The sequence below is a fragment of the Lissotriton helveticus genome, chromosome 6 (assembly GCF_964261635.1).
Source record: "Lissotriton helveticus chromosome 6, aLisHel1.1, whole genome shotgun sequence".
In the NCBI taxonomy this organism is placed as follows: Eukaryota; Metazoa; Chordata; class Amphibia; order Caudata; family Salamandridae; genus Lissotriton; species Lissotriton helveticus.
The window spans coordinates 367802170-367816711 of record NC_136067.1 but is presented as its reverse complement, the minus strand read 5'-3'; the positions used below and the strand labels follow the sequence as shown (position 1 = coordinate 367816711).

Sequence of the window (14542 nt, the reverse complement as noted above, 5' to 3'; positions counted from 1 at the left end):
GTTCGCACTATATAATATTGCAAGGAAAATAAAGTAGGGAAACTCGAGTTCACACACTACTGAACGCGCACTCTTAAGTGCATCAGCAGTGCACTGTGAATCGGAGCGTTTCACAGGCCTGTCACAGATAAGAAATGCTATCAAAACGAAATCCTACGAAACATTATACTACTGGCCGGCAGCAATTCATACCCCGACAACGTCGGGACGGGCAGCTAGTACCTTGATAATAGCAAGGTTCCTAAGCGATAAAAATCGCCGCAGCTCGGCAATAAAAATATCGCCGCTAAACCAACATAGCGATAATTATCGCTAGTTGTTGGTAATATGCCCCTCAACTTCTTACTTGTTACCGCGCTTCTCCTTGCCAACTTTATCTTCTCATACCTAGGGCTATCTATTGGAACCAAGGGGCATATTATCAAGGGAGTTATCTCCGCTTTTTTGGCTTTAAAAGCCAAGAAAGCAGAGATAACATTATCTCCCTATTACCTAGCTGTTGCTAACACCAGTTAGCGACAGCTAGTAGGCGATAGCGACCATCTTGGGCCCCACTATGCATGTCAGAGAAATTTATCACTAATGACATGCAAAGTGGGCGTGCCAAGATGTTAGCGACTGGAAACAGTTGCTAACATCGCTATCTCCTATAACCAACTTTTGGAGATATTCGCGCTAAGCGCGAATACCTCCAAAAGCTAACACCTGCCCTGAGCAGTTCTTAGCCATGTTATCCAATGAGAGGTGGATAACATGGCTAAGAGCATTAGCTCGGTAATGCATGAATATCGCTGACTTTTCAGTGATATTCATGCATTGCGGCCGATTTTTATCGCTTTTGCGATAAACCTTGGTAATACCAAGGTTTATCTGCGATAAAAATCACCGCAGGTCGGCGATAAATTTTTGTCTCTAACAAAGCAATAGCGATAATTATCGCTATTGCTTGGTAATATGCCCCCAAAACCCTAACAAAGCTTTCTCGTTATACCTGCAGTAGAAACGAAATATAAACAATAATGCATTCTGCAAAGGTGAAGTGCAAATTAAATGTTAAGGGGCAGATCCCCAGGGATGCGCCAGTTAATGTGTGCCACAGTGCGCCACAGCTCCGCCACCCATGGTGCGCCGCATTTACAATGCGGCGCACCATGGGGCAAAAACGGCACAGATGCGTGACGCATCTGTGCTGTAAAGGTGGCGCATTGCTGGAGTTGCGTCGCAAGCGCGACGCAGCTCCAGCAAGGCTCGGGGATGCCCCATCTTCACAATGCTGCGTCAAGACCTACGCCTGCTTCAAGCAGGCGCAGGGTTTTGACGCAGCATTGGCCTGAAAGTGACTGAGTGAAATCTTATAGATTTCACTCAGCCACTTTTAGGAGGCGTTCCTGCGCAGGAACGCCCCCCCCTGCGCAGGAACGCCTCCTTATGGCGCAGGGCTTTACAACGTGACGCATCTCCTAGATGCGTCACGTTGTAAATAGGGCACATTGTTTGCGCCGCCGTTGCGTCAAATAAAGTGACGCAATTGCGGCGCAAAGAGGCGCCAGGGCCTCATAAATCTGCCCCTAAGTCTCAAAAACTGGACTGTTTCTCGAGGCCCTCACTTTAGACAAGTTAACAGGGCACAGGGTTACAGAATATGTGCACATTTCTATACCCTGCACCAAATGTAGGGGCATATTACCAACAAGTAGCGATATTTCTCGCTAAATAGGCTTAGCGACGATTTTTTTTATCGCTGCCTATCGCTGGATATGTTAGCGGAGAAAACATGCTATTAGCAACGTTTTTCTCCATTGTGCTAAAATATCCAGCGATAGCGGCGAAATGCATGAATATCGCTGAGAATACAGCAATATTCACACATTAGCGACGAAATGCTCTTAGCCATGTAATCCACCTCCCATTGGATAACATGGCTAAGAACTGGTCTGAGCAGGCGTTAGTTTTTGGCGATAGCGGGAATATTTCCATCGCTATGCCTGCCTTGCTAATAGGCGATAGCGACGTTAGTGACTGCTTTCAGTCGCTTACAGGTTGGGTACGCCCAGTTAGCATGTCATTAGCGATAAATATCGCTGACATGCAAAGCGGGCCCCAAACCGCTCGCTATCGCCTAAAAGCTGTCGCTAACATCAATTAGCGACAGCTTGCTAATAGAGCGATAGAATTATCGCCGCTTAGCGGCCGAAAATGTCCGCTGAACTGGCGATAATTGCCTATCGCCACCCTTGGTAATATGCCCCGTAGTTTTTTAATACATGTATAACTTATAAAGAATTACAAAGATAATTTTATATGCATTAGCAGGAAATTATTTCTTGTTACACATATGAACGGTTAAACATTAGTTTACACACATTCTAGTTTAATGCACATAAACTTTCATTCCCTCAATTCAGGCACCTTTGCACTATGGGGCATGGATGCCTGCGTTGGCGCTAGGCAGCTTAATTTACCGCCTGAGCTAGAAAAAACGCAGGGATGTGTATCTTTGTAAATACGGCTTATCCCTGCGTTTTCTGAATGGCGGAGCGCGACTTTAGCATTTTGGGGCAGATTTATAAGCCCCTTGTAACACTTTTACGCCACCGTTGTGAAGCCACGTTGTGCCTTATTTACAACGTGACGCATCTAGGGAGATGCGTCACGTTGTAAAGCCCTGCGCCTCATGAAACCTGCGTCAGGTTTCATATGGGCGTTCCGGTGCAGGGTGGGCGTTCCGTCACCGGAACGCCACGTAAAAGTGACACAGTGAAATCTACAAGATTTCAATGAGTCACTTTACGGCCATGTTGCTTCAAAACCCTGCGCCTGCTTGAAGCAGGCGTAAGGCTTGACGCACCATGTTGGACATAGACAAGTTGTAACAGTGCTGGAGTTGCATCGCACATGCGACGCAACTCCAGCACTGCGCCAACCTTACGCCGGCAGATGCGACACGCATCTGTTTATCCTTGTGCCATGATGCGCCGCAATGTAAATGCGGCGCATCTGTCATGACACATGGCACGTCTTTCCTGGTGCATCCCAGCTGATTTGCAGGGATGCGCCAGGAAACCTAAATCTGTCCCCATGTGCTTAACGCCATGCTCCGCCATTCCTTTGTAAATATGCCCCTTTGAGTTGGAAATGCAGAGATGCGTAAGTTCTTGTAAATCTGCCTGTGTCCCTAGTAACAGCCTGTGGTACTGCATCCTCTCCTTAAGACATAAAAATTCCATTACTATGTGGCCCAAGGAACCAGCGTGAGCATCATTTGCTTTATTAGTGTAATTTATTTATTTTATCACAAAGGCTACAAAAAAATTAAAATGCTTCTTAAGCCTCATGGTAATGGCAGTCCTATATTATTTCTTAAGGAAAGGGTGCAGTACCTCTGGCTGTTACTAGGTGTATCAGTGACACCTAGTAACAGCCTGTGGTGCTACACCCTTTCCTTAAAACCTAATATAGGGATTCCATTACCATGAAGCTCAAGGAACAAGCACTAGCATTTCTTTGCAATTTAGGCTTTTGTAGCCTTTGTGATAAGAACAGCAATCCCACTTATTAAGGAAAAAATGCTTGTGCTAGTTCCTTAAACCTCATGGTAATCTACACTAATATAATAAAGAGAGAGCCCAAACCTTTGAGGCGGGTAATCTCAGGAACCACAGCACCAATCACAACACCCAATACAGCGTTGGAAAGGGCAGTTGCAGCAGAAGGACATAGGCTATGCAGACGCCCACCATATACATTTAAAAGGTAAAAGAACTGTGCCAGCAAAGTAGTCCCTTGTGGGCGTGTCTGCATTGTGCTGTGGGTGTGTGATGGGGGGCGTGACAATTGCTGGGGGCATTCCGTCACGAGTGTTGTTTTTTCTTCCCAGGTTCTATACATTCCTGCTCCCTTTAAATAGTAATTCAGTGGAGGTCCCATTCTCTTAGAACCACCCTAAGCACAGTTATGGGCAAAAATACAACTAAAAGGCCCTGCAAAGCCTTATGGGATAAGATTAGCATCATTTTTAGCATTCATGAAAGGGTTTCAATGTTTTTGAATTTTACTCATCAGGGACATCTTGGGACGATGAGGTCTACTGCAGCTTGATGTATAATATTTTAAATGCTATTGCATTTGCCTCATCAGGGACATCTAGGGACGGCGAGGTGAACTGCAGCTTGATGTATAATATTTTAAATGCTATTGCATTTGCCTCATCAGGGACATCTAGGGACGACGAGGTGAACTCCAGCTTGATGTGTAATATTTTAAATGCTATTGCATTTGCCTCATCAGGGACGTCTAGGGACCACGAGGTTAACTACAGCTTGATGTATAATATTTTAAATGCTATTGCATTTGCCTCATTCGGGACAACTGGGGACAACGAGGTGATATTCACTTCCCACTGCTAATCTCGTCCCATAATGCTTTGCAGGGGCTTGATCTCAAAATCATCACCTCTCTCACTGCTTGCTGGAAGCTAATTTCACTTTTGTGAAATGACTATATGCATTTTAGCATGTAGAAATACTTGTTATTTTACCTTGAATATATGAGGTTTCTGTTTTAATAATTGGAAATCTGACGGAACGAAATATTGCGGATTTATTGTACTAAGTTCGCGCCAATTCCGCCCACCCCTACTTTAAATACCCCTGCACCCCATAATCATAACCCACCCTCACTCTATAAAATACCCCAACACCCTTAAACACTAACCCATCTTAACCCTATAAATATACCCTGTACCCCAAAACCCAAACCTGTCCTTAAACCCTAAAAATACCCCTGTACCCCAAAACCCAAACCTAGCCCTGAACCCTATAAATACCCCTGTACCTCAAAACCCAAACCTACCCATGAACCCTAAAATACCCCTGTACCCCAAAACCCAAACCTACCCCATAACCCTAAAATACCCCTGTACCCCAAAACCCAAACCTAGCCCATAACCCTTAAAATACCCCTGTACCCCAAAACCCAAACCTACCCCTGAACACTAAAAATACCCCTGTACCCCAAAACCCAAACCTAGCCCAGAACCCTAAAATACCCCTGTATCCCAAAAACAAAGTTAGCCCTGAACCCTAAAAATACCCATGTACCCCAAAACCCAAACCTAGCCCTGAACCCTTAAAATATCCATGTACCCCAAAACCCAAACCTACCCCTGAACCCTAAAAACACCCCTATACCCCAAAACCCAAACCTAGCCCTGAACCCTAAAAATACCCCTGTACCCCATAACCCAAAACTATATCTGAACCCTTAAAATACCCAAACACCCCAAAACATATACCTCAGTACCCCAAAACATATACCCCTATACCAATACTTGCCTTATCCAAACATTTAAAAAAAACATGCTTTTATCATTCATGCATTTACAACGAATTTCGTTGTAAATGTATGCGTGGTAAAAGCATATAAAATGTAATGCCATGCGTTATAATGGCATTGCGGAGTCATGGTACTTTCGTAATGAAAGTATGCGGAGTGATGGTATGCGGAAAGAAAGTTGCGGAATAATGGGTGTTTACCCTCCCCCGTATGTACATTGGTGGCACGGCGGCCCACATCTCCAGCAACATACTCATATTTTTTCACCACCGATTGGAAAAATGCACAGGTCTCTCTCACTGATGCCCAGCACTGACATACACTTTACACACACCTCCCACCACAAGTTCTAGAATTGCGAACTTTAGAGATGGGGAGCTACGTTTAAATCTCGGCATCAGCTCAACATCCTGTGATTCCAGGCAAATCGCTTTGTCTCCCCGTGCCTACCACAAATGAATGTAATGTAAATTGTACTAATGCCATGTTGTCGAGTTCGCCCTATATAATATTGCAAGGAAAATAAAGTAGGGAAACTCGAGTTCACACACTACTGAACGCGCACTCTTAAGTGCATCAGCAGTGCACTGTGAATCGGAGCGTTTCACAGGCCTGTCACAGATAAGAAATGCTATTAAAACGAAATCCTACGGAACATTATACTACTGGCCGGCAGCAATTCATACCCGGACAACGTCGGGACGGGCTGCTAGTAGAATATAATCTGTTTCAAGGAAAGGGCGCAGTACCACACACTGTTACTAGCTGTCCCTAGTAACAGCCTGTGGTACTGCACTTTTCCCTTAAGACATAATATAAGAATTTCAGGGCATATTTGCAACAGGCAGCAATAATTATCGCTAACTTTGTATAGCACATTGGGGCATATTACCAAGCAATAGTGATAATTATCGCTATTGCTTGGTTAGAGACAAAAATTTACCGCTGAGCTGCGGCGATTTTTATCGCAAATAAACCTTGGTATTACCAAGGTTTATCGCAAATGCGATAAAAATCGGCAGCAATGCATGAATATCGCTGAAAAGTCAGCGATATTCATGCATTACCGAGCTAATGCTCTTAGCCATGTTATCCACCTCCCATTGGATAACATGGCTAAGAACTGCTCGGGGCAGGTGTTAGCTTTTGGAGATATTCGCGCTTAGCGCGAATATCTCCATAAGTTGGTAATAGGAGATAGCGATGTTAGCGACTGTTTCCAGTCGCTAACATCTTGGCACGCCCACTTTGCATGTCATTAGTGATAAATATCACTGACATGCAAAGTGGGGCCCAAGATGGTCGCTATCTCCTACTAGCTGTCGCTAACTGGTGTTAGCGACAGCTAGGTAATAGGGAGATAATTTTATCTCCGCTTTCTTGGCTTTTAAAGCCAAAAAAGCGGAGATAAACCCCCTTGATAATATGCCCCAATGGGGCATATTATCAAGGGGGTTTATCTCCGGTTCTCCTATTACCAACTTATGGAGATATTTGCGCTAAGCGCGAATATCTCCAAAAGCTAACACCTGCCCTGAGCAGTTCTTAACGAGTTATGGTGAAATGGAGTTTCCACCCAATCGCGCACTGTTCACTTAGCGCCCTAGCGCTTTCTATAATTTATTCCTTTAATCCTGCTTGAACCACACTTGTTTTTGTTTGTTTAAATTTTCTTTTTATTTCTTTTGTGTGCTTTTTTTGCTGACTAATTATCATATCATTATTCAACATTCACATGTCTGTTTAGTTGCAAACTAAAATTCACAGTACATTTTCACATCATATTGATACACGTTTTTTTGGCACATATATTACAATATTAGATCAACATTTTTCAAATGAGCCCAATGCATTTCGGCACTCATGTGTGCCTTCCTCAGGGGCAGTCTCTCTGAGAAAAAAGTGAGAAAACATAGTGTAAGTGTTTTTGTTTAACGGGGGGTTCTCTAAATATGCGGCCTTGAAATTTGCCTACCTGGTCGTTGTAGTTTTATGCCTTATGTGATTCTGGGGTATATTACCAACAACTAGCGATAATTTTTGTCTCTAACTTGTTTAGAGACAAAAATTATCGCCGCACATCGGCGATTTTTATCGCAGATAAACCTTGCTATTAGCAAGGTTTATCGCAAATGCGATAAAAAACGGCCGCAATGCATGAATATCGCTGAAAAGTCAGCGATATTCATGCATTATCGAGCAAATGCTCTTAGCCATGTTATCCACCTCCCATTGGATAACATGGTGAAGAACTGCTCAGGGCAGGTGTTAGCTTTTGGAGATATTCGCGCTTAGCGCGAATATCTCCAAAAGTTGGTAATAGGAGATAGCGATGTTAGCGACTGTTTCCAGTCACTAACATCTTGGCACGCCCACTTTGCATGTCATTAGTGATAAATATCACTGACATGCAAAGCGGGGCCCAAGATGGTCGCTATCTCCTATTAGCTGTCACTAACTGGTGTTAGCGACAGCTTGGTAATAGGGAGATAATTTTATCTCCGCTTTCTTGGCTTTTAAAGCCATAAAAGCGGAGATAAACCCCTTGATAATATACCCCTCTGTTCTTTGTGCTTGCCACTACTTTTCTGTATAAAAACAAATGCAGACCCATATGTAACTAATTCTGATACCCATGCGATTGTTTTTAATGCTCCAATATGTACCCTACATACCTCCAGTTATACTGTCAAATGTTGCTCTGAAAAATAAATAAATAAACGACAATGATCTTAGCTCCTGTGTGCTATACACTGCTGCCATATTCCAACCTCTTGAATCAATAACCTACCTCAATTGGAAATGCCTTTCGTCTCTGAAATACATAAACCACAACTCTTCCTTAGTCACCACAAGTCAATCACTAAAAGAAGGAAAAACGGGTCGCAGTAGCTCTCCGTATTTTTACCTTGTCTTGCTCTGTGCCTTTCTTATCTGCAAAACCGGAAGTCAACAATGTCATTGACCCGCGCCAGCCGTCTAAAATCATATGCGCTGCTCATTCAATACGCTGCCTACGTACCTGTATCTATTCCTTATCTCCTATATCAATAGTTCCGGCTGATCGCTGCGTTGTGTGTTCCTCCCGGTCTATTTTTATCAACTGCTCCGCTACTTCCCCAAACAACTTCGCGTGTTAGCAATGAACGACGGACTTGCACAATAGTCCTCGTTTTCTTTAGTTACCAGGGCGCCATCTTAACACTGTACTCAAAGGCCTCGCTTCTCTACCTAGGTACTGTCTTAACCATGTTTTGGTACTGTGGATCTTAACTTAATTTGAACCCTGCTAGATGTTCTATTGTTCCCCTCTGAATAAATGAATTTTATGTTTGTCGGACTCCTAATTAATGTGGTGTTTCTGAAATCTACGATGTATTGCTAGAAACTGGATACCATTTGTGTTTACAATGGACTGTTGCACAGTCCTTTATCCAACTGGGTGAATGTTATCAAATATTCGCTTGAACAGTTTAAATACAGTAATCTTTGCTTGATAATTACTGTCCGGTGCTCAAACATTAAGGTTGACATAATGTCATCTCTTGTGTGTATTAAAAACCTCTCCACATATTGGTTATTCGAGATGTCATATCAATGAGATCATTGCCAATTTATCAGGGTGCACACATGTTGTGCTACATCATTAAAGTCATTGCTCATATTTTCTGGGTACACAACTGTTGCACTGCATGATTCTCTTATATGTAGTTACATGGCTGTTTACTTGGTCCTATTTATGTAAAGCAATGCCACCTTCTTTGATTTATTATTCCTGAATATCTTTATAAAAAACACGCTAAGTCATACTTGTCATTGAGACCAGTTGGCATCATGGTCTGTAAATATTTGATCCAGAATATTTCACGTTGCAGTAATTTCTGGTGATTGTTTACTCCTTGTTTCAATGGTACTTGTTCCAAAATTTGAAATCTCAATTGTGAGATACTGTGTTTCTCTTGAATCCAATGTAATACCAATGGCGATGTTAGAGAGTTGTTTCTGATGCGACTCTTATGTTCTGATATTCGCACTTTTATCTTGCGCTCGGTCTTGCCGATGTACATTCTTCCACAAGGACACTTAATACCGTACACCACGTTTTGTGTGTTGCAGTCACTTGTGTGTCTTAAACGTATCTGCTTGCCAGTCGTTGGATGTGTGCAAATATCACCAATAATTGCGTTGTTACAATTGATGCAATTGTGACACCGTATCATTCCTTTCTCTGCTTGACCTTTCTCTGGTTGATGTTTTAATTTCAGTTTTTCCTTCAAATTTAGCCCTCTAGTGTAGGCGTGTAATGGCAATTCTTTAAATAATCCATGAAAATCTGGTTCGTGAGTTAATAACTCCCACCTTTTGTTGATGATGCTCCTGATTTTGTATGATTGAGTGGTGTATTTTGTCACAAATACCAATCTGTCTTGTTGTGATTTGGGTCGTGGTTGTAGTAGTTTCGTTCTGTCCATTGCTGTTACCTTCTCAATATGCTCTTGCAATATGTTGTTAGGGTATCCTCTCTCTTCATATTTTTTCATTTGTCTGTTCAAGGTCTCCACACATGTTTGAGAATTGGAACATATGCGTTTTATGCGGATGAATTGGGATAATGGTAAGTTATTGATTAAACTCCTCGGATGGAAACTCTTGTAACTGAGGGCACTGTTGCGATCTGTGGGTTTTGTGTACAATTCTGTTTCAAATCCATCTGTGGTCTTGGTAACTCTGACATCTAGGAAGTCAATCGTTTCATTACTTATCTTGTGCGTGAATTGTATTCTTGTCTCCACCTGATTGAGAGCTGTTATTAGGTGTTCTAATTTGTCCTGAGTGTCGTCCCAAATTTAAAAAATGTCATCTATGAAACGACAATAAAACTTGACATGTGACCATTCATGCCGACTCATCAAATTTTGTGACTCAAACTGAGCCATGAAGGTGTTAGCATACGCTGGGGCCCCAGCAAAGCCCATGGATGTGCCAGTCAATTGGGCAAAAAATGTGTCTTTCCATGTAAAGTAACTATTGTGGAGACAAAATTTTAGTAGCTGTAACAAGACAATTTTTTTCTCTGTGGGTATGTCATCCAATCTAAGTAGTGCCCATTCCACAGCTTCCAGACCTGCTGCATGTGGTATTGATGTATAAAGTGCCACCACATCAATGGTGCACAGTATCCAATGATTTTGGTAGCCTTCTTCTATCCAAGATAGTTTGTTCAAAAAATCAGTTGTATCTCTAATGTAAGAACCCCACTGCTGAACAAATTTTTGCAAGTAGTGGTCAATGTATTGTCCTATGGGGTCAAAAATAGATCCACATCCTGCCACTATCGGTCTAAACGGTGGATTAGTGGGATGTTTGTGTATTTTTGGGATCATATATATATGTGGTCTTTTTGGATTTTTGACTGTTAGAAATGCCTCTGTTTGATCATCCACTATGTCATTCAGTTTAGCTGTCTGTAGTATTCCTTCCAACATTTTCTGAAGTGTTGTAGTAGGATCCGAAGGCAACTGAAGATATGTATCTTGGTTCGTGACGTGTTCTTGTACTTTATGCTCATAATACCAGGTGTCCATCAGCACTAGTGCTCCCCCCTTGTCAGCTGTTTGTATTGTTACTCTTTTCATCATTGGCCAGATTGGTGATTATGTGCTGTTCATATTTTGTCAAATTGTTATATCTTTTCCTCTTGTAATCCAATGTCTTTAGATCCTTCTTCACCATGATCTCAAAGGTGTCAAGCATTTTATGCGATGTTGGAGCTTGAAATACACTTTTTGGTCTGAATTGCTTGTCTGTTGATTCTATTTGGACATCTGCAGGTTCAACCACATTACCAAAGTAATGTTTTAATTTCAGTGTTCTCATGAACCGGAAAAAAGCACCTTCAGTTTCTAATTCATTTGTTGGAGTAGTAGGCACAAATGATAGTCCTTTGTTCAACGTTGTTATTATTGGTGATATTTGCACACATCCAACGACTGGCAAGCAGATACGTTTAAGACACACAAGTGACTGCAACACACAAAACGTGGTGTACGGTATTAAGTGTCCTTGTGGAAGAATGTACATCGGCAAGACCGAGCGCAAGATAAAAGTGCGAATATCAGAACATAAGAGTCGCATCAGAAACAACTCTCTAACATCGCCATTGGTATTACATTGGATTCAAGAGAAACACAGTATCTCACAATTGAGATTTCAAATTTTGGAACAAGTACCATTGAAACAAGGAGTAAACAATCACCAGAAATTACTGCAACGTGAAATATTCTGGATCAAATATTTACAGACCATGATGCCAACTGGTCTCAATGACAAGTATGACTTAGCGTGTTTTTTATAAAGATATTCAGGAATAATAAATCAAAGAAGGTGGCATTGCTTTACATAAATAGGACCAAGTAAACAGCCATGTAACTACATATAAGAGAATCATGCAGTGCAACAGTTGTGTACCCAGAAAATATGAGCAATGACTTTAATGATGTAGCACAACATGTGTGCACCCTGATAAATTGGCAATGATCTCATTGATATGACATCTCGAATAACCAATATGTGGAGAGGTTTTTAATACACACAAGAGATGACATTATGTCAACCTTAATGTTTGAGCACCGGACAGTAATTATCAAGCAAAGATTACTGTATTTAAACTGTTCAAGCGAATATTTGATAACATTCACCCAGTTGGATAAAGGACTGTGCAACAGTCCATTGTAAACACAAATGGTATCCAGTTTCTAGCAATACATCGTAGATTTCAGAAACACCACATTAATTAGGAGTCCGACAAACATAAAATTCATTTATTCAGAGGGGAACAATAGAACATCTAGCAGGGTTCAAATTAAGTTAAGATCCACAGTACCAAAACATGGTTAAGACAGTACCTAGGTAGAGAAGCGAGGCCTTTGAGTACAGTGTTAAGATGGCGCCCTGGTAACTAAAGAAAACGAGGACTATTGTGCAAGTCCGTCGTTCATTGCTAACACGCGAAGTTGTTTGGGGAAGTAGCGGAGCAGTTGATAAAAATAGACCGGGAGGAACACACAACGCAGCGATCAGCCGGAACTATTGATATACGAGATAAGGAATAGATACAGGTACGTAGGCAGCGTATTGAATGAGCAGCGCATATGATTTTAGACGGCTGGCGCGGGTCAATGACATTGTTGACTTTCGGTTTTGCAGATAAGAAAGGCACAGAGCAAGACAAGGTAAAAATACGGAGAGCTACTGCGACCCGTTTTTCCTTCTTTTAGTGATTGACTTGTGGTGACTAAGGAAGAGTTGTGGTTTATGTATTTCAGAGACGAAAGGCATTTCCAATTGAGGTAGGTTATTGATTCAAGAGGTTGGAATATGGCAGCAGTGTATAGCACACAGGAGCTAAGATCATTGTCGTTTATTTATTTATTTTTCAGAGCAACATTTGACAGTATAACTGGAGGTATGTAGGGTACATATTGGAGCATTAAAAACAATCGCATGGGTATCAGAATTAGTTACATATGGGTCTGCATTTGTTTTTATACAGAAAAGTAGTGGCAAGCACAAAGAACAGAATCACATAAGGCATAAAACTACAACGACCAGGTAGGCAAATTTCAAGGCCACATATTTAGAGAACCCCCCGTTAAACAAAAACACTTACACTATGTTTTCTCACTTTTTTCTCAGAGAGACTGCCCCTGAGGAAGGCACACATGAGTGCCGAAATGCATTGGGCTCATTTGAAAAATGTTGATCTAATATTGTAATATATGTGCCAAAAAAACGTGTATCAATATGATGTGAAAATGTACTGTGAATTTTAGTTTGCAACTAAACAGACATGTGAATGTTGAATAATGATATGATAATTAGTCAGCAAAAAAAGCACACAAAAGAAATAAAAAGAAAATTTAAACAAACAAAAACAAGTGTGGTTCAAGCAGGATTAAAGGAATAAATTATAGAAAGCGCTAGGGCGCTAAGTGAACAGTGCGCGATTGGGTGGAAACTCCATTTCACCATAACTCGTTGAGGTATCAGGACTGACAATCCTTAACAATCGCGGCACCAGTGAATAAGAGTGCATAAGCAGATAAACACGGAGTGCTCCTACAACCCTTCAAAAAATAGTTTCTGAGCAGTTCTTAGCCATGTTATCCAATGGGAGGTGGATAACATGACTAAGAGCATTAGCTCGGTAATGCATGAATATCGCTGACTTTTCAGCGATATTCATGCATTGCTGCCGATTTTTATCGCATTTGCGATAAACCTTGGTAATACCAAGGTTTATTTGCGATAAAAATCGCCGCAGCTCAGCGGTAAATTTTTGTCTCTAACCAAACAATAGCAATAATTATCGCTATTACTTGGTAATATGCCCCAATATGCTTGATAATACGACCCTGTGGTCGTACTACATGAATCCACCTCCCATGTTAGGGCTGCCTTAGTCAGGAATTTAACAGACGTTAAATTCCTGCGTTAAGGCATACTTAGCGCGATTAAAATAATCGCTTCCCCGTGTTGTAAATGTCGCGAAGCTGCCTTCGCGATATTTACCCATGTTGTTTCCACAGACACGCCTACTTTGCATCTCATTAGCGATGCAAAGTTAGGCGTGCTGGAAACGGGAGCAAAATCAGCAAAACATGCGATAGCGTGTCTTTGCTGATAAAGCGATAAATTTATCGCCGCTTTTCGGCCAAAAGCAAATAGTTTTATATAACCGCCTTGTTAATATACCCCTTCATAACTATGTGGCTCAGGAACCAGCACGGGCAGTTTTTTCCTTTATTAGTGGAATTAAATATTTTTCATCGCAAAGGCTACAAAGGCATAAAATGCATGCGCTCTTTCTTAAGCTTCATGGTAATGGCATGCTTATACTGTCTTAAGTAAAGGGTGCATAACCAAAGGCTGTTACAGGGACACCTAGTAACAGCTTGTGGTACTGCATCCCTTCCTTAAAACCTAATATAGGATTTCCATTACCATGAGACTTAAGTAACAAGTGCATTTTTTTAGGCTTTTGTTGCCTTTGTGGTAAGAACAGCAATTCCACTTCAAAAAGGAAAAAAAGCTAAGGACATAAATTTTCCTCCATTGAATGTTCCTTTATAAGTGCCTCACAGAAATATTGCCTGTCTCTTTTTCAGGCCTTCATCATTATCATGGAGCCTATAGCTACAACTACATT

At 41.5% G+C, this 14542-nt stretch overlaps 1 long non-coding RNA gene across 1 annotated transcript; it reads left to right on the top strand.

Annotated features, from left to right (window-relative positions):
• The first annotated feature begins 12537 nt into the window (after positions 1-12537).
• LOC144761370 (uncharacterized) lies at positions 12538-13350 on the top strand. The gene is made up of 5 exons (XR_013595691.1): positions 12538-12566; positions 12660-12683; positions 12774-12799; positions 12887-12945; positions 13030-13350. It is a non-coding gene; the product is annotated as an uncharacterized LOC144761370 (long non-coding RNA).
• Positions 13351-14542: the final 1192 nt, after the last annotated feature.